The 27,738-nt window shown below is 40.3% G+C and overlaps 1 long non-coding RNA gene across 1 annotated transcript in view; it reads right to left on the reverse strand.

Moving 5' to 3' along the window:
* The window catches only part of LOC105488944 (uncharacterized), a 31,250-nt gene extending 3,889 nt beyond the window's left edge, over positions 1 to 27,361 (reverse strand). The window contains exon 1 of the long non-coding RNA XR_011619617.1: positions 27,318 to 27,361. This is a non-coding gene — a long non-coding RNA (uncharacterized lncRNA). The remainder of the gene's footprint in view (positions 1 to 27,317) is intronic.
* Between the last annotated feature and the right edge of the window lie 377 nt (positions 27,362 to 27,738).

The following is a 27,738-nucleotide window of genomic DNA, read 5'->3' on the forward strand; positions in this document are numbered from 1 at the left end:
CTCGTCATTTACATCAGGTATAACTCCCAATGCAACCCCTCCCCTCTTCCCCCTCCCCATGATAGGCCCCAGTGTGTGATGTTCCCCTTCCCGAGTCCAAGTGATCTCATTGTTCAGTTCCCACCTATGAGTGAGAACATGCGGTGTTTGGTTTTCTGTTCTTGCGACAGTTTGCTGAGAATGATGGTTTCCAGCTGCATCCATGTCCCTACAAAGGACACAAACTCATCCTTTTTGATGGCTGCATAGTATTCCATGGTGTATATGTGCCACATTTTCTTAATCCAGTCTGTCACTGATGGCCATTTGGGTTGATTCCAAGTCTTTGCTATTGTGAATAGTGCCGCAATAAGCATACATGTGCATGTGTCTTTATAGCAGCATGATTTATAATCCTTTGGGTATATACCCAGTAATGGGATGGCTGGGTCATATGGTACTTCTAGTTCTAGATCCTTGAGGAATCGCCATACTATTTTCCATAATGGTTGAACTAGTTTACAATCCCACCAACAGTGTAAAAGTGTTCCTATTTCTCCACATCCTCTCCAGCACCTGTTGTTTCCTGACTTTTTAATGATTGCCATTCTAACTGGTGTGAGATGGTATCTCTTGTGGTTTTGATTTGCATTTCTCTGATGGCCAGTGATGATGAGCATTTTTTCATGTGTCTGTTGGCTGTATGAATGTCTTCTTTTGAGAACTGTCTGTTCATATCCTTTGCCCACTTTTCGATGGGGTTGTTTGTTTTTTTCTTGTAAATTTGTTTGAGTTCTTTGTAGGTTCTGGATATTAGCCCTTTGTCTGATGAGTAGATTGCAAAAATTTTCTCCCATTCTGTAGGTTGCCTGTTCACTCTGATGGTAGTTTCTTTTGCTGTGCAGAAGCTCTTTAGTTTAATTAGATCCCATTTGTCCATTTTGGCTTTTGTTGCCATTGCTTTTGGTGTTTTAGACATGAAGTCCTTGCCCATGCCTATGTCCTGAATGGTATTACCTAGGTTTTCTTCTAGGGTTTTTACGGTATTAGGTCTAACATTTAAGTCTCTAATCCATCTTGAATTAATTTTCATATAAGGAGTAAGGAAAGGATCCAGTTTCAGCTTTCTACTTATGGCTAGCCAATTTTCCCAGCACCATTTATTAAATAGGGAATCCTTTCCCCATTTCTTGTTTTTCTGAGGTTTGTCAAAGATCAAATGGCTGTAGATGTGTGGTATTATTTCTGAGGACTCTGTTCTGTTCCATTGGTCTATATCTCTGTTTTGGTACCAGGACCATGCTGTTTTGGTTACTGTAGCCTGGTAGTATAGTTTGAAGTCAGGTAGTGTGATGCCTGCAGCTTTGTTCTTTTGACTTAGGATTGTCTTGGCAATGCAGGCTCTTTTTTGGTTCCATATGAACTTTAAAGCAGTTTTTTCCAATTCTGTGAAGAAACTCATTGGTAGCTTGATGGGGATGGCATTGAATCTATAAATTACCTTGGGCAGTATGGCCATTTTCACGATATTGATTCTTCTTATCCATGAGCATGGTATGTTCTTCCATTTGTTTGTGTCCTCTTTTATTTCACTGAGCAGTGGTTTGTAGTTCTCCTTGAAGAGGTCCTTTACATCCCTAGTAAGTTGGATTCCTAGGTATTTTATTGTCTTTGAAGCAATTGTGAATGGAAGTTCATTCATGATTTGGCTCTCTGTTTGTCTGTTACTGGTGTATAAGAATGCTTGTGATTTTTGCACATTAATTTTGTATCCTGAGCCTCAGTATATTTATATCAGTATTTCTTTAGATGATGAACACTCTTCAACTTCAAAGTTTGGAGTGGATGAGAAAAATCATACAATTACTTAGAGGAAATAGTTTCAAAAATTTCTTAGGAGTTTTGTAAAATAATTTAGAAGAGGTTGTCACTAAATCTTTCTGTCTGTTTTGACAATTTTATCTGTCCATTTATGGACAGCTCTAATTGGGCAAAGAAACAAATGTGATGTAGCAAAATAATTCTCAGCAGTGCCTATAATCAACATTTTCAACCAAAAGCTAAACTTTATTGCACCAAAGTGCCTGATAAAGCCCACAAAACACACAGACACACACACACACACACACACACACACGGACAGCTGTGGCTATAAGTCCTCAACTGTCCTTTGAAAATAGGCAAATTACAGAAGCTATTTAAGGATCTGAGAATGCCCAAAAGCAAATTATATCTGTTTAGATTACAGTTTAAATTGACAAAATCAATCCTCTAATTGGTAAGGGCATTTTTTTTTTCTCACAGAAGGAACTAATTTTATGTTTATATTAATAAGATAGTTTTGAGGTTCTATTCATTTGAAATTCATTGAAAGTTAATTCCCCAGAAAGAACTTGGTTAACCAATTTATAGAGCTTCTAACTTGGATTAACAGACGTCTTACTGAGATTTATGATAAACACACAGGAAGCAAGAGAGCCCCAAGAGGTGCAGTGGCTTGCCCAAGCACACACAGTTAGAGGCAGAACCAGGGCCACAGACTCATTGTCACTTTTGCTTAGAGCTGTGATTCTCAACTAGTGGCAATTTTGTCCCCCAGGGAACATTGGGCAATGTCTGCACATATTTTTCATTGTCACAACAAGCAGGAAGGCACTAATTGTTTCTAGCAGGTAGAGGTCAGGGATGCTGCTAAACATCCTAAAACACACAAAATAGCTGTCCAACAAAGTGGTGCCAAGGCTGAGAAACCCAGCGATAGAATCACTTTCAAATGTAAAAGTATGTGCACGCATGTGTGCACACATACACACACAAACGTGCCAATAAATGCAAAGATGACAAAAAGAGGATAAAATAGCTATCTAAATTATTTCTAACACTTGTTTATAAGCAAAATCAAGAATAGTAATAACAACAGCAAGCCTTAGAGTTTTCTATGACTCTTCTCTTTCACTCATACTTGACTTCCAATGTCAGCATATCTTGTCATCTCTACTTTCAAACTAGATCCCCAAATCAGCTGCTTCTCGTCACCTTCACTGATGACTCCTAGCTCTGGTCATCATTATCTTTAGTATGGACCGATGCATTAGCATCCTAAGTGGTATATCTTCTTCAGCTCTGTACCTATTCAGCCAGTTTTCAACTCAGCAGCCACAATAACTTTAACAATGAAAACCTGATCATGTCACTTCCTTGTTATAAAGCTTAGTTCTCCACTTAGACTAACACTATATCCCAGTGTACTATTGCAAATATGTGGGGCATATTTTTGGCTGTCATGATAAGCTCGGTGCTACTGGCATTTAGTACCTGGGGCCAAAGAAAGCTAATTTTCCTGCCATGGGGGAGGTTATGGAGAACTGACTTGACCAAGCTTGTTAGCACCTCTGGTAGGATGCAGTAGTTCATTGCCTACCCCACTCTCCATGTTGCTCTCTGTGCTCCAGCCATTGACCTTCTCCCATGGTCCTTGGACCTGCCAATTATGTTTTAATATCAAGGCGTTGATACTAGTTGATGCCTACCTAAAAACCTCTTCCCCAATTACCCAAATATCTTACTTCCTCTCTTCATTCACGTATCTCACTTAAATTGTCATCTCATTAGAGAAACATTAAGTCACAATCTTAACCAAAGTGTTAAATATTAGTTAAGAATTTAACTAAATTATTAAATTATTATCCCCTTCATTAAAGTGAGGGGTTAGTCTGCTGAATGTTCCTTCATTTCACTTATCAATAGCTAATATTATTTTGTTCATGTATTCTGTTTATTATCTGTTTTCCTATGAGAAAGTGAGCTCCAAGAGGGCAGGGGTTTTGTCTACTCATCTTTGTCTCTTTGTGCCTAAAACAGTGCCTGGACAGAAAAATTATTAGAATAATGTGCAAGGAGTGAACAAATGAATGCATACTTTCACTTAGACAAAAGAAAATCCCGCTAGAAATGTGCGTGTGGTCAGAGTGGAGAGAAAAATCATAAATTTCCTCTTACCCTGGTGGTGGTGCATTTTAAAAGCCTAACATTACCAAAAAGAAAATCCCACACTCATCAAGTATTGCTTTCAAAATTATACTTAAGAAATAGTACTAATTGTTCTGTTTATTATTTGGTGAACATACCTTTGTGGACTGAGTATTACAAATAGGTCAGGATATTTTTCTAATACTTCAGGTATCATGGACAAAAGGGGAAACATTCAATTTGATCTATTCACAGAAGATATAATTAATACCCTTATTAAGGGATACCAAATTTTATGGACTATTTTGTGCTGACAATATTAAATGTGTAAACTCGGTAGGAATGGTGAAGTAAGGAAAATTCCTCTTCATTAACTTTGATGGGAGCTGGGAGTCTGACAAAACTGCAATTGCCTTGGGGTCTGGTTTCAGACCAAGGAGACAAACTTCTTTCAGAGGAAAGTTTGAGTTTGGAGAGACAGGCTCCCAGAAGTCCTCTGATTAGCAAGCAAAATATGCTGTCATCTCTAATCAAACTTTTCTTAGCTCTGATTGTCCCCATACATCATCTTTAAGCCCCTGGCTAAAGAACCACAGAGATGTAGCAGAGCAAGGAGAATGTTGTTATGGAGAAAGAAGCACCTGTAATACTCATCATTTGGATATATGGACCCCGTGTGTTTTGGGTCAGGTTCCATAATATGAGAGCCTGTGGTGGGTATTTTGGTGAAAGTGTTTTATTAGGAGCTACTGTCCAGAGAAGGGGAGGAGAGAAAGCAGAATAGGGTCAGAAGAAGAATCTAAACTAGGATGTAGTCTTAACAGGAATCTAGCCTTAGTCTGACCTTATGCAGAGCTCTGGAATATGAAGTATACTGCAGAATTGGTCCTCCTAAAAGCAAGGAAACCAGCCTTTCATGCCCTTTGGCAGTCCTTGGCCTTTGGCTGCTCAATAGGATGGGATGTCACCTCCCTGGTGAAGAGCTCCCATTCCATGGAAGACAATTCTCTAAGAAGGAGGCAGCTATGAGACTGGAGCAACCAACAATCATGACAGCTGTTGGGGAAGAAGTGCCCCTATACTTTGAAGGGCACTTGGATGAGGGAGCAACAGCATTTGCCTGTCTGCCAGTGGCTCAAAGAGACGTGAATCACAAATACAATTAGTTAGAAAAAAAATACCCCAAATTACCCTAAGTATCACTGCTTGGCACAGCATTATTCACAGTGGCCTTGGGAATCATGTCTGGCATCCTGAGGGTTTTCTGAGGGAATTCTGCTAATATAGGGCAATGTCCACATGGTATTTGTAAAGCCAAATAACATCTTCTTCTCTCCTTGAAATTCTCCAAGCCTTTTACAAAGAGTGGTACTAGCAAGTCTCAGAGAATAGTGGACAAAACTAAGAAAAGATGTTAAACATCAAATTTAAAAGTTAAAAAGAGTCTATTTACCAATAACTTTGAATAACGATCAACTGAAACCATTTCAGCAAGTCCTTTAGAAATCTTATTTGCAGGTATTTTGTTTTACTAATGTTCTTTTTAAAATAATTCTCTAATGCAGCTTAAGGTTTCCCAGCCTCAGCACTACGCACATTTTGGGCCAGATAATTTGGAGCCGTCCTGTGCATTGTAGGGTACTGATACAGTTTGGCTGTGTCTCACCTTGAATTGTAATAATCCCCACATGTTATGGGAGGGACCCAGTGGGAGGTAATTCAATCAAAGGGGCGGGTTTTTCTGTGCTGTTCTCGTGATAGTGAATAAGTCTTATGAGATCTGATGGTTTTACAAAGGGGAGTTCCCCTGCACATGCTCTCTTGCCTGCTGCCATGTAAGATGTGCCTTTGCCTTCTGCCATGATTGTGAGGCTTCCCCAGCCACATAAAACTGTGAGTCCATTAAACCTCTTTCCTTTATAAATTACCCAGTCTCGGGTATGTCTTTGTTAGCAGTGTGAGAACAAACGAATGCAGGTTAAATACCTGTATTTAGCAGCACCCTGGCCTCTACCTACTAGATGTCAACGGCATGCCTGCTCCACCTCTTCAACCTCATAGTGCCAAATGTCCTCTGGAAGGTAAAATGATTCCTTGTTGAGTAACATTGATAAAGCCAAAGGAAACCAGGACAATCTTTGGAGTCATGGCAGGGCTATCCACTATGTGTTTTGAGCAAGCTAAAAAGTAACTCTAAGCCTTGGTTTTCTCATTTGTGAAATGGGAATAATACAGGCTTATTCTAATGATGTAAGTAGATAATATTATATAGCATACCACTTGAAATATTAGTCAGTGTTTCTTCTCTTCCTTTCCTTCTGGACTGAAATATTTTCAAAAGTGGTTTGTATTCTTATGAATAGAATAGTGGATATAAAAGACCATTTTATACAAATTAGAACATGATACATGGTTTTACTACAAAGATCCAACATTGATAGAGAAAAAAACTAATTTATCCCAACTGTCCCTTTTCAGTTTTTATTAAATATTCTTTGAAGAAAGTATATTGGGAATTTAAATAGGCATTTATAACAACTAACATTTTCTGAATGCTTGGATAAGTGCCAGATTCTGTTCTAAGCACTTTAATTGATTATCTCCTGAGTAAATACAACTATCCCCATTTTATAGATGATAAACAGAAGGCAGAAACAGGTTAAGTTTTTCACCCAAAGTAACAGAAAATGATGACTGATATGGTTTGGCTGTGTCCCCACCCAAATATCATCTTGAATTGTAGCTCCCATAATTCTCATGTGTTGTGGGAGGGACCCAATGGGAGACAACTGTATCGTGGGGGTGGTTTCTCCCATACTGTTCTCATTATAGTGAATGTCTCGAGATCTGATGGTTTTATAAGGGGAAACACCTTTTGCTTGGCTCTCAATTCTCTTGTCTGCTGCTATGTAAGATGTGCCTTTCACCTGCCATGATTGTGAGGCCTCCTCAGCCACGTGGAACTCTTAAGTCCATTAAAATCATTTCTCTTCCCAGTCTTGAGTATGTGTTTATCAGCAGTGTGAAAACAGACTAATACAGTAAATTGGTACCAGTAGAGTAGGGTGCTGCTGAAAAGATACACAAAAATCTGGAAGTGACTTTGGAACTGGGTAACAGGGAAAGGTTGGAACAGTTTTGAGGGCTGAGAAGAAGACAGGAAGATGTGGAAAAGTTTGGAACTTCCTTGAGACTTATTGAATGACTTTGACAAAAATGCTGATAATGATATAGACAATGAAATCCAGGCTGGGGTGGTCTCAGATGGAGATGAGGAACTTGTTGGGAACTGATGTAAAGGTGACTCTTGCTATGTTTTAGCAAAGAGACTGGTGGTATTTTGCCCCTGCCCTAGAGATTTGTGGAACTTTGAACTTGAGGGAGATGATTTAGGGTATCTGGTAGAAGAAATTTCTAAGCAGCAAAGCATTCAAGAGGTGACTTTCAGTTTTATTTTTTTTTTTTTTTTTTTTTTTTTTAATTTATTTATTATTATTATACTTTAAGTTGTAGGGTACATGTGCATAACGTGCAGGTTTGTTACATATGTAAACTTGTGCCATGTTGCTGTGCTGCACCCATCAACTCGTCATTTACATCAGGTATAACTCCCAATGCAATCCCTCCCCCCTCCCCCCTCCCCATGATAGGCCCCGGTGTGTGATGTTCCCCTTCCTGAGTCCAAGTGATTTCATTGTTCAGTTCCCACCTATGAGTGAGAACATGCGGTGTTTGGTTTTCTGTTCTTGTGATAGTTTGCTAAGAATGATGGATTCCAGCTGCATCCAAGTCCCTACAAAGGACTCAAACTCATCCTTTTTTATGGCTGCATAGTATTCCATGGTGTATATGTGCCACATTTTCTTAATCCAATCTGTCACTGATGGACATTTGGGTTGATTCCAAGTCTTTGCTATTGTGAATAGTGCCGCAATAAACATACGTGTGCATGTGTCTTTATAGCAGCATAATTTATAATCCTTTGGGTATATACCCAGTAATGGGATGGCTGGGTCATATGGTACATCTAGTTCTAGATCCTTGAGGAATCGCCATACTGTTTTCCATAATGGTTGAACTAGTTTACAATCCCACCAACAGTGTAAAAGTGTTCCTATTTCTCCACATCCTCTCCAGCACCTGTTGTTTCCTGACTTTTTAATGATTGCCATTCTAACTGGTGTGAGATGGTATCTCATTGTGGTTTTGATTTGCATTTCTCTGATGGCCAGTGATGATGAGCATTTTTTCATGTGTCTGTTGGCTGTATGAATGTCTTCTTTTGAGAAATGTCTGTTCATATCCTTTGCCCACTTTTGGATGGGGTTGTTTGTTTTTTTCTTGTAAATTTGTTTGAGTTCTTTGTAGGTTCTGGATATTAGCCCTTTGTCAGATGAGTAGATTGCAAAAATTTTCTCCCATTCTGTAGGTTGCCTGTTCACTCTGATGGTAGTTTCTTTTGCTGTGCAGAAGCTCTTTAGTTTAATGAGATCCCATTTGTCAATTTTGGCTTTTGCTGCCGTTGCTTTTGGTGTTTTAGACATGAAGTCTTTGCCCATGCCTATGTCCTGAATGGTATTACCTAGGTTTTCCTCTAGGATTTTTATGGTATTAGGTCTAACATTTAAGTCTCTAATCCATCTTGAATTAATTTTCGTATAAGGAGTAAGGAAAGGATCCAGTTTCAGCTTTCTACTTATGGCTAGCCAATTTTCCCAGCACCATTTATTAAATAGGGAATCCTTTCCCCATTTCTTGTTTCTCTCAGGTTTGTCAAAGATCAAATGGCTGTAGATGTGTGGTATTATTTCTGAGGACTCTGTTCTGTTCCATTGGTCTATATCTCTGTTTTGGTACCAGTACCATGCTGTTTTGGTTACTGTAGCCTTGTAGTATAGTTTGAAGTCAGGTAGCGTGATGCCTCCAGCTTTGTTCTTTTGACTTAGGATTGTCTTGGAGATGCGGGCTCTTTTTTGGTTCCATATGAACTTTAAAGCAGTTTTTTCCAATTCTGTGAAGAAACTCATTGGTAGCTTGATGGGGATGGCATTGAATCTATAAATTACTTTGGGCAGTATGGCCATTTTCACGATATTGATTCTTCCTATCCATGAGCATGGTATGTTCTTCCATTTGTTTGTGTCCTCTTTTATTTCACTGAGCAGTGGTTTGTAGTTCTCCTTGAAGAGGTCCTTTACATCCCTTGTCAATTGGATTCCTAGGTATTTGATTCTCTTTGAAGCAATTGTGAATGGAAGTTCATTCCTGATTTGGCTCTCTGTTTGTCTGTTACTGGTGTATAAGAATGCTTGTGATTTTTGCACATTAATTTTGTATCCTGAGACTTTGCTGAAGTTGCTTATCAGCTTAAGGAGATTTTGGGCTGAGATGATGGGGTTTTCTAAATATACAATCATGTCATCTGCAAACAGGGACAATTTGACTTCTTCTTTTCCTAACTGAATACCCTTGATTTCTTTCTCTTGCCTGATTGCCCTAGCCAGAACTTCCAACACTATGTTGAATAGGAGTGGTGAGAGAGGGCATCCCTGTCTTGTGCCAGTTTTCAAAGGGAATTTTTCCAGTTTTTGCCCATTCAGTATGATATTGGCTGTGGGTTTGTCATAAATAGCTCTTATTATTTTGAGGTACGTTCCATCAATACCGAATTTATTGAGCGTTTTTAGCATGAAGGGCTGTTGAATTTTGTCAAAAGCCTTTTCTGCGTCAATTGAGATAATCATGTGGTTCTTGTCTTTGGTTCTGTTTATATGCTGGATTATGTTTATTGATTTGCGAATGTTGAACCAGCCTTGCATCCCAGGGATGAAGCCCACTTGATCATGGTGGATAAGCTTTTTGATGTGTTGCTGAATCCGGTTTGCCAGTATTTTATTGAGGATTTTTGCATCGATGTTCATCAGGGATATTGGTCTAAAATTCTCTTTTTTTGTTGTGTCTCTGCCAGGCTTTGGTATCAGGATGATGTTGGCCTCATAAAATGAGTTAGGGAGGATTCCCTCTTTTTCTATTGATTGGAATAGTTTCAGAAGGAATGGTACCAACTCCTCCTTGTACCTCTGGTAGAATTCAGCTGTGAATCCATCTGGTCCTGGACTTTTTTTGGTTGGTAGGCTATTAATTGTTGCCTCAATTTCAGAGCCTGCTATTGGTCTATTCAGGGATTCAACTTCTTCCTGGTTTAGTCTTGGAAGAGTGTAAGTGTCCAGGAAATTATCCATTTCTTCTAGATTTTCCAGTTTATTTGCGTAGAGGTGTTTATAGTATTCTCTCATGGTAGTTTGTATTTCTGTGGGGTCGGTGGTGATATCCCCTTTATCATTTTTAATTGCGTCGATTTGATTCTTCTCTCTTTTCTTCTTTATTAGTCTGGCTAGTGGGCTGTCAATTTTGTTGATCTTTTCAAAAAACCAACTCCTGGATTCATTGATTTTTTGGAGGGTTTTTTGTGTCTCTATCTCCTTCAGTTCTGCTCTGATCTTAGTTATTTCTTGCCTTCTGCTAGCTTTCGAATGTGTTTGCTCTTGCTTCTCTAGTTCTTTTAATTGCGATGTTAGAGTGTCAATTTTAGATCTTTCCTGCTTTCTCTTGTGGGCATTTAGTGCTATAAATTTCCCTCTACACACTGCTTTAAATGTGTCCCAGAGATTCTGGTATGTTGTATCTTTGTTCTCATTGGTTTCAAAGAACATCTTTATTTCTGCCTTCATTTCGTGATGTACCCAGTAGTCATTCAGGAGCAGGTTGTTCAGTTTCCATGTAGTTGAGTGGTTTTGATTGAGTTTCTTAGTCCTGAGTTCTAGTTTGATTGCACTGTGGTCTGAGAGACAATTTGTTATAATTTCTGTTCTTGTACATTTGCTGAGGAGTGCTTTACTTCCAATTACGTGGTCAATTTTGGAGTAAGTATGATGTGGTGCTGAGAAGAATGTGTATTCTGTTGATTTGGGGTGGAGAGTTCTATAGATGTCTATTAGGTCTGCTTGCTGCAGAGATGAGTTCAATTCCTGGATATCCTTGTTAACTTTCTGTCTCGTTGATCTGTCTAATGTTGACAGTGGAGTGTTGAAGTCTCCCATTATTATTGTATGGGAGTCTAAGTCTCTTTGTAAGTCTCTAAGGACTTGCTTTATGAATCTGGGTGCTCCTGTATTGGGTGCATATATATTTAGGATAGTTAGCTCTTCCTGTTGAATTGATCCCTTTACCATTATGTAATGGCCTTCTTTGTCTCTTTTGATCTTTGATGGTTTAAAGTCTGTTTTATCAGAGACTAGTATTGCAACCCCTGCTTTTTTTTGTTCTCCATTTGCTTGGTAAATCTTCCTCCATCCCTTTATTTTGAGCCTATGTATGTCTCTGCGTGTGAGATGGGTCTCCTGAATACAGCAGACTGATGGGTCTTGACTCTTTATCCAGTTTGCCAGTCTGTGTCTTTTAATTGGAGCATTTAGTCCATTTACATTTAAGGTTAAGATTGTTATGTGTGAACTTGATCCTGCCATTATGATATTAACTGGTTATTTTGCTCGTTAGTTGATGCAGTTTCTTCCTAGCCTCGATGGTCTTTACATTTTGGCATGTTTTTGCAATGGCTGGTACCGGTTGTTCCTTTCCATGTTTAGTGCTTCCTTCAGGGTCTCTTGTAAGGCAGGCCTAGTGGTGACAAAATCTCTAAGCATTTGCTTATCTGTAAAGGATTTTATTTCTCCTTCACTTATGAAACTTAGTTTGGCTGGATATGAAATTCTGGGTTTAAAATTCTTTTCTTTAAGAATGTTGAATATTGGCCCCCACTCTCTTCTGGCTTGTAGAGTTTCTGCTGAGAGATCTGCTGTTAGTCTGATGGGCTTCCCTTTGTGGGTAACCCGACCTTTCTCTCTGGCTGCCCTTAAGATTTTTTCCTTCATTTCAACTTTGGTGAATCTGGCAATTATGTGTCTTGGAGTTGCTCTTCTCGAGGAGTATCTTTGTGGCGTTCTCTGTATTTCCTGGATTTGAATGTTGGCCTGCCCTACTAGGTTGGGGAAGTTCTCCTGGATGATATCCTGAAGAGTGTTTTCCAACTTGGTTCCATTTTCCCCCTCACTTTCAGGCACCCCAATCAGACGTAGATTTGGTCTTTTTACATAATCCCATACTTCTTGCAGGCTTTGTTCATTTCTTTTTCTTCTTTTTTCTTTTGGTTTCTCTTCTCGCTTCATTTCATTCATTTGATCCTCCATCGCTGATACTCTTTCTTCCAGTTGATCGAGTCGGTTACTGAAGCTTGTGCATTTGTCACGTATTTCTCGTGTCATGGTTTTCATCTCTTTCATTTCGTTTAGGACCTTCTCTGCATTAATTACTCTAGCCATCAATTCTTCCACTTTTTTTTCAAGATTTTTAGTTTCTTTGCGCTGCGTACGTAATTCCTCCTTTAGCTCTGAGAAATTTGATGGACTGAAGCCTTCTTCTCTCATCTCGTCAAAGTCATTCTCCGTCCAGCTTTGATCCGTTGCTGGCGATGAGCTGCGCTCCTTTGCCGGGGGAGATGCGCTCTTATTTTTTGAATTTCCAGCTTTTCTGCCCTGCTTTTTCCCCATCTTTGTGGTTTTATCTGCCTCTGGTCTTTGATGATGGTGATGTACTGATGGGGTTTTGGTGTAGGTGTCCTTCCTGTTTGATAGTTTTCCTTCTAACAGTCAGGACCCTCAGCTGTAGGTCTGTTTGAGATTGCTTGAGGTCCACTGCAGACCCTGTTTGCCTGGGTATCAGCAGCAGAGGCTGCAGAAGATAGAATATTTCTGAACAGCGAGTGTACCTGTCTGATTCTTGCTTTGGAAGCTTCCTCTCAGGGGTGTACTCCTCCCTGTGAGGTGTGGGGTGTCAGACTGCCCCTAGTGTGGGATGTCTCCCAGTTAGGCTACTCAGGGGTCAGGGACCCACTTGAGCAGGGAGTCTGTCCCTTCTCAGATCTCAACCTCCGTGTTGGGAGATCCACTGCTCTCTTCAAAGCTGTCAGACAGAGTCGTTTGCGTCTGTAGAGGTGTCTGCTGCGTTTGTTTAGTTTACTGTGCCCGGTCCCCAGAGGTGGAGTCTACAGAGACAGGCAGGTTTCCTTGAGCTGCTGTGAGCTCCACCCAGTTGGAGCTTCCCAGCAGCTTTGTTTACCTACTTAAGCCTCAGCAATGGCGGGCGCCCCTCCCCCAGCCTCGCTGCTGCCTTGCCGGTAGATCACAGACTGTTGCGCTAGCAATGAGGGAGTCTCCGTGGGTGTGGGACCCTCCCGGCCAGGCGTGGGATATGATCTCCTGGTGTGCCTGTTTGCTTAAAGCGCAGTATTGGGGTGGGAGTTACCCGATTTTCCAGGTGTTATGTGTCTCAGTTCCCCTGGCTAGGAAAAGGGACTCCCTTCCCCCTTGCACTTCCCAGGTGAGGCAATGCCTCGCCCTGCTTCAGCTCTCGCTGGTCGGGCTGCAGCAGCTGACCAGCACCGATCGTCCGGCACTCCCCAGTGAGATGAACCCAGTACCTCAGTTGAAAATGCAGAAATCACCGGTCTTCTGTGTCGCTCGCGCTGGGAGTTGGAGACTGGAGCTGCTCCTATTCGGCCATCTTGCTCCGCCCCCCGACTTTCAGTTTTAAAAAGGAAACAGACATAAAAGTTCAGAAAATTTGCAGACCGATGATACCATAGAAAAGAAAATCTCATTTTCTGAGAAGAAATTCAAGCTGGCTGCAGAAATTTGCATAATTAATGAGCCAAATGTTAATTGCCAAAACAGTAGGGAAAATGTCCCCAGGGCATGTCAGAGATCTTTATGCCAGCCCCTCTTATCACAGGCCTGGAGGCCTAGGAGGAAAAAAATGGTTCCATGAGCTAGGCCGAGAGCCCCTCTGCTGTGTGCAGCCTAGGGACTTGGTGCCCTGTATCCCAGTTGTTCTAGCCATGGCTAAAAGGGGCCAAACGTATAGCTCGGGTCATGGCTTCAGAGGGTGCAAGCCTCAAGCCTTGGCAGCTTCCATGTGGTATTGAGCCTGCCAGTGCATAGAAGTCAAGAATTGAGGTTTGGGAATCTCTGCCTAGATGTCAGATGACGTATGGAAATGCCTAGATGTCCAGGCAGAAATTTGCTGCAAGGGCAAGGCCCTCCTGGAGAGTCTCTGCTAGGGCAGTGCAGAAAGGAAACGTGGGGTTGAAGCCCCCACATAGAGCAAAGTCCCCACTGGGGTACTGCCTAGTAGAGCTATGAGAAGAGGGCCACCATTTTCCAGACCCCAGAATGGTAGATCCATTGACAGCTTGCACTGTGCGTCTGGAAAAGCCACAGGCATTCAATGCCAGCCCGTGAAAGCAGCTGGGAGGGAGGGTGTACCCTGTAAAGCCACAGGGTTGGAGCTGCCCAAGTCCATGGGAACGCACCTCTTACATCAGTGTAACCTGGATGTGAGATATAGAGTCAAAGGAGATCCTTTTGGAGCTTTAAGATTTGACTGTCCTGCTGGATTTTGGGCTTACATGAGGCCTGTAGTCTCTTCATTTTGGCCAATTTCTCCCATTTGGAATGGGTGTATTTACCCAATGTCTGTACTCCCATTGTATCTAGGAAGTAACTAACTTGCTTTTGATTTTACAGGCTTATAGGTGGAAGGGACTTTACTTGTCTCAGATGAGGCTTTGGACTGTGGACTTTTGAGTTAATCCTGAAATGATTTAAGACTTTGGGGGACTGTTGGGAAGGCATGATTGGTTTTGAAATGTGAGGACATGAGATTTGGGAGGGGCCAGGGGCAGAATGATATGGGTTGACTGTGTCCCCACCCAAATCTCATTTTGAGTTGTAGCTCCCATAATTTACATGTGTTGTGGGAATGACCTGGTGGGAGATAATTGAATCATGGGGGCAGTTTCCCCCATACTTTTCTCATCATAGTGAATGATGAGATCTGATGGTTTTATAAGGAGAAATCCCTTTTGCTTGGTTCTCAATTCTGTCTTGTCTGCTGCCATGTAAGACGTGACTTTTACCTTCACCATGACTGTGAGGCCCAGCCATGTGGAACCGTGAGTCCACTAAACCTCTTTTTTTTTTTTTTTTTTTTAAATATCAGCAGCATGAAAACAGACAAATACAATAGAGTTTGAATTTATACTGAGGTAGCCTATTGGAAAGTGGAAGAGCTATGACAAAACCTTAAAAGACAGTTGGTGGTTTGGGAATAGAAATACAACAAGAAAAGTAGCTACAATGACTGCTGATGGCATTTTGTTGGTCTGCCTCTAACATCTAGTCCTCGAGACACAATTAAGACCTTGCATTGATTTAAGACCTTAGAGGCCCTAAGCATGGAAAAATTGGAGTTGCCTGTCTCTGCCCTCACCTGTCATATGCATTTTAAATTAAAGCAATAAAAAATAAAATAAATTTTTGAAATTCCAATAAAGTTTTATTTTTTCCTATGATGAATATATTAATGCTTTTTGAAACATTGAATATTGAATTTTAAAAATATTTTACCATGTTTAGCTTGTTTATTGGATATTCAGTACTAATAACTCAGAGTTTCTTCATGCTCCTGCAAACCTATGGCTATGGAATTTATGATCTTGACCTTGGCTGTGGAATGAAGAGTTCATGACTTTGGATTGGTAAACTTGGTTCACTCATCTAACCTTGGTTGGACAGCCTCATTTAGGTCTTTCATGTTCATTTTGATCTAGGGCAAACACCAGCAGACTTTTTCTGTAAAGGGCCAGATAGTAAATGCCTCAGGCTTTGTGAATCTTGGGGTCTCTGCTGCAGCCACTCAATTCTGCCATTGTAGTTCAAAGCAGTTATTGACAATATATGAATAAATTGATATAGCTGTGTTCAATAATATTTTATTTACAAAAACAAGCAGCAGGCAAGATTTGGCCTGCGAGCCACAGTATGCCAACCTCTGATCAAGGGTCCTGTTTTCTGTGTATACTTCCTTAACCATCAATTCTTCATGCTTTCAATGCAGTGTTTTGCCTACAATTATATTATATTGCTGCCAAGTAGGTGATGATTCACTTTTGGCCTTATGATCCAGAAGACCTGGTTTCCCTAGAAGTGGTTACCCCATCATTTATGCTAAATAAACAACTATTTATAAAAATGGAAAAAATACAATAAATGCTCCAGATAGATTTATAAATTACACCATTAATACAGATACATCATAATTAAAGGAAGTATTTCTGGAGAATGTTGCCTAGAGGAAATGCTTGCAATCGTGCCACTAGTAAGTGACAGATGCAAGAGTAGAGCAGAGCTCCTGAGCCTCAGTCTGGTACGTTTTACGTCTTTCCTCCAATCCTGCTTACCCTGTTTTTTGAAAAAAACACTTCTCATCTACTCTATGTCTCTGAATTTAATGTTAAAGGGCTCTGATGTCTATGCTCTTTTAGGTAAAGGTTCTCTTCACCTGGTTGTGGCTAAAAAGGGGAACCAATGATTGAGTGACAAAGTCCAGTGGCTATTTCTTAACTCTCACTCTCCTTGACCAACATACTTCATTTGACCTTTTCTTTTTTATTTTATTTTATTATTATACTTTATGTTCTAGGGTACATGTACACAATGTGCAGGTTTGTTACATATGTATACATGTGCCATGTTGGTGTGTTGCACCCATTAACTTGTCATTTACATTAGGTGTATCTCCTAATGCTATACCTCCCCTCTCCCCCCACCCCACAATAGGACCCAGTGTGTGATGTTCCCCTTCCCGAGTCCAAGTGATCTCATTGTTCAGTTCCCACCTATGAGTGAGAACATGCGGTTTTTGGTTTTCTGTTCTTGCAATAGTTTGCTGAGAATGGTGGTTTCCAGCTGCATCCATGTCCCTACAAAGGACACAAACTCATCCTTTTTTATGGCTGCATAGTATTCCATGGTATATATGTGTCACATTTTCTTAATCCAGTCTGTCATTGATGGCCATTTGGGTTGATTCCAAGTCTTTGCTATTGTGAATAGTGCCGCAATAAACATACGTGTACATGTGCCTTTATAGTAGCATGATTTATAATCCTTTGGATATATACCCAGTAATGGGATGGCTGGGTCAAATGGTATTTCTAGTTCTAGATCCATAAGGAATTGCCACTCTGTTTTCCATAATGGTTGAAGTAGTTTACAGTCCCACCAACAGTGTAAAAGTGTTCCTATTTCTCCACATCCTCTCCAGCACCTGTTGTTTCCTGACTTTTTAATGATTGCCATTCTAACTGATGTGAGATGGTATCTTATTGTGGTTTCGATTTGCACAAACTTTTCTTTTCACAACTGTATTTTCTTTCTAGAAATTTCCTTCCCTTATGGTTTCCCAGCATTGTTTCTCAAGGTTCTTTTTCCTCTCACAGTACTTCATTTTAAATTTCTTTTACTGGCTCTTTGTCCATGTAAATGCTAGTGTTCTCCACAGTCTTGCCCTCAGTCTTTTTATTTTTCCGTAATTCTCTCAGAGATCTCTTATCCATTTCCATGTCCTTGACTACCGTTGACCTGCTAAATCTTGCAAAATCTATATCTTGTCCCTTTTCTGAGATCCATATTTCCATTTTCAACCAAACACAGTCAGTTCTGCTATAACGTGACTTATGAATTCCAACATTACGCAAAATCATGCAACAAAAACAGTAGGACTTGTGGAAAATCAGTGTTAGAAGAACAGTCAGCCAGTAACTCTAGTGGACTGAATGTTTGTATCTTCCCCCAAATTTTTATCTTGAAATCCTAGCCCCTAACGTGGTGGTATTCTGAGGTGAAGCCTTTGGGAAGTGATTGAATCATGAGGCTAGAGCTCTCATACATGGGATTATAAAAGAGACCCCAGAGAGGTCTCCTGCCCCTTCCACCATGGGAGTTACAAATAAGAAGATGGTTATCTATGAGGCAGTGAATCCTCACCTGACTCTGAATCTGCTGATGCCTTGATCTTGAACTTACCAGCCTCTAGAACTATGAGAAATACGTTTCTGTTGTTTATAAGCCAGCCACCGGATTTATGGTATTTTGTTACAGCAGCCGAATACACTTAAGACAATGACACAGAGAAAAAGACAGAAACCTAAGAAAAGCAATGTCACAATTTTGCACATATTAAATGGTTAATAAATGCACAAATACTATCACAAATATGGCACTTTACCTTAAAGAGGGCTTGAAGTTTGCTTGTAGAAATGTGATTTGAAATCATTGTACTCTGTGTTACCCTGAAGTGGTAGAAAGAGGGCTATGTAAAATCAGTTGGAAAGTTGTGAAACCAGATATGGATGGGTGTGGCTCATAACAAACAAATGCTGCAAACTGGGATAGTGGGTAGATGTTTGAGGTAGGCATGTGTGCAAGTTTTGGTATTCCTGTGTAGTTTGATTCACTGGTGGGCAGTTTTCTGCATTCACCTAGTGTTTTTTTGTGGATGAAATCACACATAAGCAAATGCAAAATTCTTGTTATGCTCAAATTATCTCCTAATATATTAATATCATTGCAACACATTCAAGGTTTTACAAGTGTTATGCCAGAACTGATGCCTCCCAGGTATCTCAGTCTCAACACATCAAATCATGATATGTCCAACTATTTTTTTTTTTCTGCAGTGTCTTTCTTCCTCCACAAAGTCTGTTGATGCCATCAACAAATAGCCAACTGCCTTAAACAGAAACCTTGACATGGTCTTCATCTACCTCTCTGTCACTCATTACATCCAATTAGTCATCAACTACTGTCAATTCCACCTCATAAATGCGTCTAAAGTTCATCTTCTCTTCTCCATGGTGGGAATTGTACTGATTCAAACTTACCATCTCTTGCCAGAGCTCTTGCAAGAGCCTCCTACTTTGTTTTCTGGCTCAATTTTTATCTCCCAACACCTGACATTTTAAACAGCCATCATGATGATCTTTCTCAGAGCAAGTTTTCTGAGAGTAAAGGCACTGAGTTTAACTCCATGTCCTGCCCTATTATCTGTATGATTTTAGGTAATTTACTTAACCTCTTTATACCTCGGCTTCCTCATCGAGAAAAAGGAAATAATAATAAATCTTGTGTCACAGGTTTGTTGTGGGGATGAGACCTTTAAACAGCTTAACACAGTGTCCAGCATATGTGTTAAATGAATAACAGTTATAACCAGTATCATTATTATGATTATGATTAACATTGTCATCATCATATCATTGTTACCATCAGGATATCATTATTCTAGGAAAGCTGGAATTAAGTTCTTCAAGCTGAAAAACCAGACTTTTTAGCTTTTATTTCATTTATTTAAATTCAATATATATATATGTCACATATTGAATGCTTACTGCATCCAAAGCAGTACCAAGGGAGACACTCAGTTGAATCTAACTACCAAGACTGACAAAAATTATGTATTAATATTTCCACCTTAAAGCAGATTGTCATGATGGCTATAAATAAAGTAAAAAGGGAGTATAGGAAAGGAGATAAATTCTAATGGAGGATTTTGGAGGCCTTTGGGGAGAAAATAATATTTCAATGGTCAAAAAGATTGGATGGCCCTGAGAACCATCTATGAATGATAATCTCTATCTTAGAAACATGATGTGGTTTGTATGTGGGTGGAAGAAGGAGAGTTTAAAAAATGACAACTATGTCTATTGTGGCTGGAGTGTGGTATGCAGGATGAAAGGAGCTGGAATGAAACATGGGTTACTGATGAACTGGGTCAAGGTGAGGGTTCAGCAGGTCTGGTTCATTCTACTTTGAAGTGAACTCTGAATCCATTCATTCATCTTCATCCCCACTATTGTGGCTCTAACCCAGGACATGGCCTTTACTCACATGGAGTACTGCAGAGCTTTCCTATCCAAATCCCTTTCTCTGGCCTGCAGAGCTTTGTGCTGTCTTGATTTTGCTATAATACACCTGCATTAACCACACCCCTTATCTCAGTCATGATGGTTTTCTTATGACCCTTGAAGAAGACAGGTCTGTTACCATCTTCAGACTTTGACTCTTCCTGCTCCTCTACCTGAAGTTCTTCCCCTTTTCTTTGGATGACTAACTTATTCTCACCATTCAAGTTTCAGCACAAGTATCTCTTCTTCAGAGAAAACTTTCTTAACAATCCTATTCAAAATAGACCACCCTTGTCACTCTCTATAGCATCACCATAGATGACATATTATTTATTTATCACCTATCAATTCCACCAAGACACAAGCTCAGTAACTGTTCTGGCTCAACATTGTATCTGTAGTGCATAAAACCATGCCTTTGCATATTAAGTGCTGAGAAGTTCTGGTTCAATGGACACATGACTATAGGTAGGTACAGCTATACAGTTGGATAGGAAAGGCCCTGAATGACAGACTGCGGAATTTAGGTTTTTCTCTGTGACAGTAGAGATTTTGTGAGTGGATGTGTTTTCTCCTCCTTCTCAGCTTCTTCTCCACCTACCTAAGTCTCCACTTGTTCGTCATGGCTCAACTCAGGCTCCACCTTACAACAGTGATTATCCTTGGTCACGTCTGTAAATACTCTCTCTTTTTCTCTCCTTTGCATCCTTGGCTTTTAAATAAATATTATTTATGTTGTTTTTGGCACTAATCATATGCTGCAAAGAGTTACTTGGTATTTTTCCATCTGTCTAAATTTATCTTTCCAAAAAGACTTCTGAATATTTTAAGAATGTCATGTATGACCTATGCCCTGTGGTTCTTGCCATGTCTCTTATAGGTCTGAGGTGCCCCCAGAAGTTTCTTGTGTGCTCTCTGGTTATTTTTAAGATAATTAATATTCTTTCAGTTTCATTGTGTGAATTGTCCTCAATTCAACACATATTTATTGTGTGCCTAGAGTGTGCTGTGTTCTGTGGCATATAAAGATGAGAATGGTACAGTCTTTGCACTCAGGTAGTCCATGATTCACCTAGGAAAAGCAAGTGCATATATCAAACGTAATAATTAAAGCGCTAGTACATAAGTTTGTGCTGACTGCAATGAGACCATGAATGAAAGATCAACTGATTTCATCAGAAGTGAAAAAGATTAGAAACTCAACTGAGTTGGGACCACGGGCAGGATGTGCAGCATTGCCTGGGGACAAGGCATTCCATTTGGAAGAATGGTACGGGCCAAAATTCTGTGGTGTGAATGTGCTGATGACTCTGTGAATAGCCTGTAAACTAGAGTGGCTTGAGCAAAGGGTGCAGACGTAGAAAAAGAATAGCTGAGAATAGGAATTAATTTAAAACATATTTTACATGTTTTTAGAAGGAAGAGTACATGCAAAGGTGATGTCATACATACCTCTTCCCAAGCCAATTGCATTAGGGCTATTCTGTGATAACGAGTTCCCAGAAGGTGATGGCATTGGACTGATCCCACAGGCAACTAACCTTTTCCCAGTGAGTGCGCCCCCACCTCTAAAGCAGCCTGCTGCTGGCAGAGCCGTCTCTGTTTCATCTTGGTTCCATGTGTTTACACTACTACAAAGTTAACATAACCCAACCAGGATGGGGTGAGCTCACCAGAAATGTGAGCCCTGAGTTTGATTCAATGTGGTTCAACTTTAAAGCATTCCTGAAAATGCATTTGGCATCAGCAACTAGAATTTCAGTTCTCTGGGATGTGCTTGCCCTGTGGATGTGGCTTGTGAACAACACATGGCAGAGGATATTTGTACTGAGATGAACAGGGTTTTCATCCTGAGAGTCTGCTGGAGGCTCTGTCGGGATGACATAGGTGTCTGCATAGTCAGGCAGGGTCTGGCAAACATGTCGCCTTTGGCAGATCAGGAAGGACAGGCCTAGTGTTGTGGTGTCTTAACAGGGAAGAGGAGGCCAAAGGTGGAGCAGTAATAGCTCAGATGTACTGTGCTTTTCCAGAACTTGATTACATTGCTTTCTGATACAAGAGAATATGTACTTAGGAGCTGGGCAAAAATCACTAACTTCTAATTCCTAATCTGGGTAGACCAGGGCTTTAACAGCTCTCAATTTGGGTTAAGCACGCACTGAAACATGATGGCAAGGAGAGAGATTAGCAAAGTTTCTTCCTCACACTGGAGAGATAATGCTTCAAAGCAGCCGTCATCCGGTGACTGACAGGGACTTGGTGGACAAACATCCTACAGCATCCTTGCTCCTTTGCACAGATGATTGATTCTGAGGTATGCCCTGCACTGTCCCAGGGTCCCCCTGAGGGATTGAGCCTCAGTCACCCACAGCAGAACTCTGATCTATAACATACCTTCTACTGGCTGCCTCTTCTTCCCTGCCTCACTTCCCCCTTACCAATTGTTGCCTTCTGGTGTCATCTCCCAAATAAACCACTTGCCCTCAAATCTCTGACTCACCCCTTTTGGAGGAATCACCTTGTATAGCCAGAAAAGACATAAAGAATAGAACCTGGACACAGGAGATTTTTTAAAAAAGAGTAGATTGAATGTTACAGACATTTATTGAAAACCCTTTGTAAGCCAGGTTCTCTATCTGACACTTGTCCTGTAGCAGGACTGTAGTCCCCCACCTCCCCTCAGCACTCATCTGTGCATATTGAAGCTGCTCACCACATAGCCTTTCTGGCCTCAAGCACATACTCTGTCTGCAAACTGAACTCAGAACTGAGGTGGAATGAATATTGCTAAGGCAACTCTCAATCAGTGATGGATGGCAATGACTAGGTGAATAAGCACGTTCCTCACCGCTTGGGAGAGGTAGCTCTCAGGCACAGATTCCCTATTTCCCAGGGGTCCCCGGCAGAATAGAGTCTCTAATGTCCGCAATAGGACCCTGACCATTAGCATACTTTGTGACCTGCCTCCTCTTTTCTCTCTTCCTTCTTGAGCCCCCTATCAGTGCTTCCTGAGACCTTCTCCCAGACAAACCACTTGCATTCAAATCTTTATCACAGGGCCTACTTCGGGAGGAGGCCAAAACATAAGACAACATATGTATCTCATTTGGTGCTAATAATAAACAATGGAGTCAGATAATATAATAATGGTAACACCTACTCACTCTTCCAAGTACTTTACACATGTTAACTAGTTTAATTCTCACATCGCCATAATAAATTATACCTGTGTATGATGAGGACAGCAAGGCACAAAGCATTAACAGTATGGCCTATAGTTGCACAACTGGCTAGTAGAGGAGCCAGAGTTTTAGGTCAGGCAGTCTGGCACCAGAATTGACCCTATTTTTTATTTAAGGAACCAAGACTTAGAAACATTAATTAACTTGACAAAGGTCCCATGATGACAAGCAACAAGACTGAGATCAGAACCCATATCTGTCTGAGTCAATGAACTTTCCCTGCTGTTATTAACAAACATTTTCCCGAGGTCCCTGAATGGATCTCTGGTTCTCTGGAGCAACAGGCCTGGACATGTGGAGCCCCATCCAGTGGTAGCCTGGCTCACTACACCCCACATTATTGTGCTGAGAGGGAAACAAAGCCAGCTGGGGTACTGTAGGAGGGATCCCCACAAGCCACCAAGTAGCCTGAAGTTACCCAATGCTTCCACCTGGATGTTTTCCAAGATGTGAAATTGCTTAATAAGAAAAGCAAAGAAGATTTTGTTCTCTATGTGCTCCTGATCTTTCTTTCTAGTAAAATGGTTAGTACTTGATTAATGTATTGTTCTTCAAAAGAAAGGGGAAAACGACTAAGGTTTGGGCATCAAAGCATCTAAGACTTTGATTTCCAGAATTCTTCTGTGGATCACCTCTAAGTCACTAATGACATCAGTAAGAAGAAAACACTCAAGAGTCACAGCTCATTGCAGTCAGATGCCTGTTCACACCAGAGCTATGTCACTTCTTAGCTGTGTGAATTTAGCAAAATTATGTCACCACTCCAAGCCTGACTTCTATCAAAGTGAGAGTAATAATAGTGCTGACTATGCCAATCTGAGGTGAGGATCAAAATGGGGCAAGGCATAGGGAATATTAAGAAGGCATGGATATTAAGAAGATATACTAGTGATGTTAAAAGATTGCAAAGCAAAGTATGTGTTCCTTCTCTTAATTTTGTCAATATTAATTAATGTAATCACTATTTACTTAGTATATTTGAGTTCTCAGACACTGCTCTAGGTTCTGAGAACCCAGAGTAAATAAACAAATGAAATATTTTGCCACACATTTTAGTGTAAACAAAATAAACTATTTAGTTTGTTAGAAGGTGATAAGTCCGAAGAGTAACAGATCAGCAAGGAAGGGCAGAGGAAGTATTGGAGGAAGAGCTGCACTTTCACAGAGAGTGGTCCAGGAAAGGTCTCATTAAGTAAGCAACATTTGGAAAGAGAGATGATAAACTCAAAATAGATTAAATACTAAAACATAAGACCTGAAACTGTAAAAATCTTAAAAGAGAACATAAGGGGAATGGTCCTTGACATTAGTTTTGGTAATGAATATTGACACCAAAAGTACAGGCAACAAAAGGAAAGATAAATAAGTGGCACCAGATCAAACCAGAAAAGTTCTTCTGCAGGAAATAAAACAATCAGTAAATGAAAAGGCAACCAACTGAATGGGAAAAAATATTGGGAAACTGTATATCTGATAGGGGGCTGATATTCAAGATCTGTAAGGAACTCACACAACTCAACAGAAAAACCAACCAGTCAATCAAATAACCCAATTAAAAAATCAGGAAAGGATCTGAACAGATGTTTTTCCAAAGAATGCATACAAATGACCAATAGGTACATGAAGTGGTGCTTGCCATCACTAACCATCAGGGAAATGCAAATGAAAACCACAACAAGATATTATCTCACACTTGTTAGGATAGCTGTTATCAAAAAGGCAAAAAATAACAAGTGTTGGTGAGGATGTGGATAAAAGAGAATCGCTGTACACTGTTGGAGGAAATGTAAATTAGTACAAGCCTTATATAGAATAGTATAGAGGTTCCTAAAAAATTAAAAATAGAACCACCATATGATTCAGTAATCCCTCTGCTGAGTAGGCACTTAAAAGAAATAAAGGCAGCATGTCCAAAAGATATTTGCACTCCATATTCATTGCAGCATTATTCACAATGGGCAAGATATGGAAACATCCTTAGTGTCTGTCAATAGGTGCAAGGATAGATAAAATGTATGTGTATGTATATGTGTGTATGCATTACAGGAAATATTATTTGAGCTTAAAAAGAAGGCGAATTCTGCCATTTGTGACAACATGGATGAACCTGGAGAACATTATGCTAGGTGAAATAAGGCAGACACAGAAAGACAAATACCCCATGATCTTACTTATGTGTGGAATCTACAGAAGTTGATCATTAGAAATAGAGAGTATAACAGTGGTTACCAGGGGCAGGAGGTGGGGAAATTGGGGACTATGTGTCAGAATTGTTAAATGAGTATGTTCTGGAGATACAATATACAGCATGGTGACTAGTTAATAATAATGTATTATATACTAGAATTTTCTAAAAGAATAGATCTTAAGTGTTCTCACTAAAGTGTGTGAGGTGATGGACAGGTTAACTTGATTGGAGGAATCATTGTACAATGTATTCACATATCAAAACATCATGTTGTACATCTTACATACATACAGTGCTTGCCAATCACACCTCAATAAAGTTGGGAGGGGGAAAGACTTAAAGTGGTGAGCATGCAGATCATAAAGGAATAACATAAACATGTCTGAGACACTTTGGTAAGCACTACCCTGGTGACTAGCCAATCTTACCACACTCTCTAGCATTCCATGGCTATGGCCTTTGAAACAAGCAGAGCATGCCCCAAACCAGCACAGAGAAAAGTGACTTTAGCTGGTCCTCATTCTGAGCATGCTGTTGTAAACTATGTGTATCTAACAAATTCTTGTATCTGGAGCTCCAGTTTGAGAAACCTGGGAAAATAGCCCAAAAAGTTTGTGTAAAACCAGCAGCTTGGGAGAATTATTCTACAAAGCCAGCAACCATTGCAGACTCTTGAGTTTCAATTTGGGCTGTAATCATGAGAGAGCCTTCATGTGCAAGGTGAGTATGGAGCTGGCAAATCCTTCCCATTAATATCTGCACAGGAAAGCTTTTTTTTTTCAGCAAGCTGCCTCTGACCATGAGAAAATCAGTAACATTCCTGGCCCTGTAGAACCAAACCTTGACACATTCAGCAGCAACCTCAGCATCACAGAACTGTGAAGAGGTCAGCAGCATCCCAGCACCAAAATCACAGTATCTCCAATAGCATCGAAGCATTAAAAGGTCAGTGGTGACCCCAGTATGATGAAATGAGCCTAACGGTAGCCTCAGACCACATCCAGACCACCTGAGGAGCAATTAGATTTAAAGGGTTTGTCACTGCTAATGCTCTGCAGAAACTACTTTTGACATGTAGAGAGTGAGAATCAGAGCACTGAGCAGAATTCCCAGGCAATACATTTGGCCTGAGTCGTACTTAACATGTGTTAGACATAAGTTGCTATGCTTGGCTTCATAGTCACTCTCCTTTTAGCAAAGCAAGCATAAGGGATTGAATGTGTCTCAGCTGCTCTGGGATGGCTCCTTGCAACTCACAGATGACGTAGGAGACTCGGAGGCAGAGCACAAGACCAGGGTTCTAATCCTATGCACGTCTATCTGGGAACCTGATGCAAGAGGCTAAATTCTCTGCATTTCCGTGTCTCCATTTGTGTAATGAGAAACTATGTCTTCATGTTTAATGGGGATTTTCCTGAGGCTAAACCATAAATAAAGGAGAAAAGATTCAAATCTATACAAGCAGGACATCTCATCAGGGTTTGGGCCTTTGTGCAAACAGTGTTCAGGTCCTACTGGATAGCTAAAAATCTCTCTGTGGGAATTTACATTAATATGCAAATGAATCAAGCTTTGAGCTCCCTTCTAGACTACCAGACAACCAACATTTTCACCTACTTCCTACCCATCTCATCTGTACTGCTCATTGAATTCTTACTAGTAAATATGTTTTCTCCACTGCTTTACATTAGAACTAGCTGTACTCCAAATGGTGATAAAAGAGGGGTTTGAAATATTTATATTTATTTTGAGAGTTTCTTTAAATTACTGTTGAGTTGATGAGCACTGAACTATGTGGCAATCACAGTGCCAAGTGTGTTTACATGTATTTTCCCCATTGAATCATATCTGTATGAGGTAGGTATTATGAGATGAGGTTGCTGTTTTTAAATGATAAATTCAGAATTCAGAGAAATAAGGAACCCACAGAATTCACACAGCTGAAATGTGGCAATGTCAACCCCAGTCTGATTTCAATTCCTTACATTAACCACAAGGCTGCATTAGTTGACTATTGCTGCAAAACAAGTTATTCCAAAACTTAACAGCTTATAACAATAAATATTGATGATCTTACCCAGCTTCTGAGATCAGGAATCAGAACATTTTAGATGGATAGTTCTGGTTGACAATCTCTTGTGAAATTACAGTCAAGATGTTTACTCGGGCTACAGTCATCCCAATGCTTTGATGAGCTCAAAGAGCCAAGTCCACTCACGTGGATGTTGGTAATTAACTTCAGTTTTTCACCATGCAGGCATGCTCATAGGGCTGCTTACAGACACAGAGCTAGCTTCACCACAGTGAATGACCTGAGAGAGAGAAAGAGCAAGACCCACATGGAAGTCACAGTCACAGCAGATATAGAATTTAATCTTGGAAGTGACATGTCATCACTCCTGTCATGTGTTATTGGGTTATTGGTCACAGAGACCAACCCTAGTATGATATGGGAGGGAACTGTATGAAGGGATGCATACCAGGAGGCAGAGATGACT

Source organism: Macaca nemestrina, chromosome 2 (genome assembly GCF_043159975.1).
Source record: "Macaca nemestrina isolate mMacNem1 chromosome 2, mMacNem.hap1, whole genome shotgun sequence".
In the NCBI taxonomy this organism is placed as follows: Eukaryota; Metazoa; Chordata; class Mammalia; order Primates; family Cercopithecidae; genus Macaca; species Macaca nemestrina.